The sequence below is a fragment of the Hypomesus transpacificus genome, chromosome 15 (assembly GCF_021917145.1).
Source record: "Hypomesus transpacificus isolate Combined female chromosome 15, fHypTra1, whole genome shotgun sequence".
NCBI classification, from domain to species: Eukaryota; Metazoa; Chordata; class Actinopteri; order Osmeriformes; family Osmeridae; genus Hypomesus; species Hypomesus transpacificus.
This window is the reverse complement of record NC_061074.1, coordinates 12,349,423-12,353,582: the sequence shown is the minus strand read 5'-3', so window position 1 is coordinate 12,353,582 and position 4,160 is coordinate 12,349,423.

Here is a 4,160-nt window from a genome sequence, read left to right as displayed (position 1 = left end):
GCACACAAACACCCTCTAACAAAAGCAGTCAGTGGTGGAAGGAAATTATGATTAATTCCAGAACCTGTTTTAATGATTACCATAGCAACCACTAAAACACCCTAGCATCCATCTCGGCACCCAAAGGCCTCTGCACTGTTAACTCATGTAATTGATGTGACTGTTTTCACTGTTGCAACTGCTATAACTGCTTTAACTGTTGTAACTGCTGAAACTGTTGTAATGGCTGCAACTGTTGTAACTTCTCTAAGCGATGTAAAAGCGTTGATTCATTTTCATCTGTGAGGAATCAATGACAGTAGGAGTTGTTTATGACCTTTTTTGGACAGAACAATTTGATCCCGAAAACAGTCAAGCCTCTGTCCTGACAGCAGACAGGACCATGGTGAGCTCAAAAAGACATAGACCCTGTTGATTTAGAACAAGACGCCATCGGCAACACTCCCAAAAGAGAGAGAGAGTTCCCTGATCAAACATGGCTTCTGGGCCTGCCCTTATCCACTCTGTCAAGTCTATAATGGCCTGGGCCGACCAGACCAACACAAACTGTTTTCTTAGTTAAGTCACCTTTTATCAGGGGCTGACCATGTAGCCCTTATTAGGATATGACAAATAACCTCCTCAATCCAATGTGCACGTTTGTGTGTGTATGTGTGTGCGTGTGTATGTATGTACGAACATATCGGGCTGTGTGGTGCATGAACACATCACTGTGTGTGTGTGTGTGTGTGTGTGTGTTCATGAGAGATTCATGAGGTCGCTGTCACTCTTCATCTGCTTGTCCGTGAGAAGTCGGAGCTCCTCCCGTCAAGGTGCAGGGAGCAGCGTGTAAAGGATCCCAGCCGTGTGGAATGATCTGCCCCCACCGGCCCAGAAGACGCCCTCCCTCAGCAACGAGCGAGCGGAATGTCACGGCGGGCGCCTTGTAAGGATGTGTGGCGACAACGAGCTTCGAGGAGGCCTGGGAAGTGGCACGTGTAGTCAGGGCTGTCAGTACCATGCCATCCAGCCCATTGAGTCAGTGTAGCATTTTGTGTTGTACCCGACACCTGGCCTGTGAATGAGTGCTGACAATGTCTCCATCTCTCAGTGTCACAACATGGAGTTTGATCTGAGGAGATGATGTGTGTTTGCATTGTGTTTCTGATGAGTGTGTCCCGGTCAGAGTTACCCATGTAACTCATGCAATCAAATGCAAATCAATGTGGTGGTCAGGGGCTGGATGGAGAGAGAGAGAGAGAGAGAGAGAGAGAGAGAGAGAGAGAGAGAGAGAGAGAGAGAGAGAGAGAGAGAGAGAGAGAGAGAGAGAGAGAGAGAGAGAGAGAGAGAGAGAGAGAGAGAGAGAGAGAGAGAGAGAGAGAGAGAGAGAGGGGAACCTAATACGACACTAGGTCATTCCCCAGTGTTTGTGTGTGTGTTTGTGTGTCTGGCATATTCTGGCCCCAGTCAGACAATCGATGTCATCCCAAGGTGATTGGTCGGAAAATATGAGGCACCCATGTCCCTACCCACACACACTCATGGGCTAGTGTTAGTAAATCTCTCCAGTCTTTGACCTCTATCTGCTGATGAATGATGGTATTCATAGGAGCCCAGAGAGGAGATCTAATCAGCGTTCTGATTGGTGGAGAGAAGATGCCAGGGCTTTGATCCAGACCTACTAAATACTGGGCTTCATCACAGCACATTCTCAGGGCCTGACCCAGTCCTGTTTCCATGTCCATATCCATCAAAACTCTCCATTGAGCTCCACTGAACCACTGTCTAAATGATAGGGGTCTGTGTGGTTTGAATGAATCAGAATGTGTGTCTTTGAATAGTGTGTGTGTGCGTTTCAGTATGGGATTGTTCAATATTTTGTGAATGAGTCTGTTGCGTGTGTTGCCAGGGTGTGTGTGCCAATGTTTTTTGTCTGTTGTTGTGTCAGTTTATGTGTGTGTGTATGTGTTTGTCGGTTTGTAATGTGTGTGTGTAAGTGTGTTGCTCCTGTGTGTGTGTCTGTAACAAGGTGGGCCTGGGTCGGAAGTAACGTTCATGTCTTTCGTAGGTGTGTGTCAGTGTCAGTGTCATTGTCAGAAATATTCATCTATCAAGCATTGCACAGGCAGTCGGTGAACAAGTTTAAGAAAGCTTTATTGCTTGCGGCCGGCCCACAAGGAGACAATAACATCACACGCCATTGTGCTACAAAGTTTCTCTGCTAGCATGATGTGCTAGCAACTTATTCAAACATATTGGTGAGATGTCTCCTCCCCTGCATATCAGCTATCAATATGATCGATCCCAGAGACAGAGTGCGCGTGCAAACTTATAGAGTTCTCTGAACCTAGGCTTGACCTTATGATTCACTCTGCACAGAAGGTTAAACACATGTATTGCACCTCTAGTAAGATAATGGTCAGCCTAGGTCAGTTTGTTTACTTAAGCCTAGTGTTACCCAAAGTTCATGTTGGGAGAGGGCTCTCTACTGACAAGGAATGCTGAACGCAGAATCATTCTTATTACAGGATAACAGTTACATCTTTAACTTTTCTAATAGTCATGCATGTGTATGTGCATTTGTGTGTGTGTGTGTGTTTCAGTATTTAGTTATTCAGGATGTTGTATATTACTCTGTTGGGTGCAGTTTGGGTGTGCCAATGTTTTGTGTCAGTTGTTCTGTCAGTTTCTGAGTGTGTGTGTGTGTTCAGTGCTCAGTTCCCTATCTCATTAGCAGGCACTACACAGAGGCTCCTATGTACCAAACACATGCTGACCAAGCACTTCTCTTCAGGAAACTGCTCCACTCCACACTGAGGAAGCACTCGGCCCTTACATACACTCTCTCTTTCTCTTTCTTTCCTTCTCTGTCCCCCTCTCTTGCAATCTCTCTCTTTCTCTCCCTCACTCTCTTTTTACTCTGTCTCACTTCCTCTTTCTCACCCTTGCTGGTTTACTTATTGTCTCTCTCTCTCTCTCTCTTTCACTCTTTATAGTTCCCAAGGGAAAGGGTGCTGGGGGAGGTTGGAGCATGGCAGGATATCCGTGCATACTGCCCCCCCTGCCTTCTCACCATCTAACCCCCCCCTCCACCCCCACCACCACTACACTCCAGGCTGTGACTGCAGCCCTCCGAAAAACACCAAATACCAGGGATTGAGGGCACTTGGTTTAGTTTACCCAATATATTTAGTATGCTCAGTACAGCTATACCACATTACATTAAATGCTAAATATAGTACTTTACATAAGAACTATCCTCTCTAAAACATGCAAGTCACAGATGCAGCCAGTTAGCCAGCGAGAGTACATTGTAGCCCAAGTAACTTGGCGGTTCTCTCTGTCGTTCACATTTCTACATTTCTTTCATTTAGCAGATGCTTTTATCCAAAGCAACGTCCAAATAGTGCATGAAGAAAAAACAGCAGAATATCAAGGAAAGTGCATAGTTCTAACAGTACTGGTCAGAGTCTGTCTCACAGGGTGTGTGTGTGTGGGTGTGTGTGTGTTGCCATTCTTGTGTTTTCCGTCGAAAGCCAGTTGGCCAAGGCCCTCGTGGTCCTTCCCGGCAGTCCACTGGTGAACCGTCGGTTGACCGCCCTGCCTACCCACGATGCTTTGAGCCACAGTAAGGGGCTGAGTGAGGACAAACAGGAAGTGACAGATAGGAAGTGGTACAGTCATCGGGAGAGAGGTGCCAGCTGAAGCTGTCAAAACAACACAGTCATTGCTTACGTACATACCAGAGGTCAGACACAACACACAGCATCAGAACAATTACATTACAGAATACTGTTTGAGTAGGCTGCATTCTGTTTATGTGTTTGACTGGGGCAGATGGCTGTTAACAGTGTTGTTAATGGGTCACTTTCAACAGCACAGGGGATGGAGGAGTAAGTGGTGTTGCTAACATAATCACTAAGGCACCACAGTCGAAACTAAAGCAGTTTTGTAAAGTGTTTGAGCTTCCCTTCCTCTATCTTTCCCTCGTTCGCTTTCGTCCCCCCTCCTCATCCCTTCATTCCTTCTCCCTCCCCCTCTCCCTCTCCCTTCCTCATTCTTTCCCTTGCTACCCCAATCCGTTTCTTCCCCTCTCCTTCGCTCCATCCCCCTCTTCCTCCCCTCCTTGTCTTCTCTCCGTCTGTCCCCCCTCCTGCAGGTCATTTCTTTCCCCCTCAGGT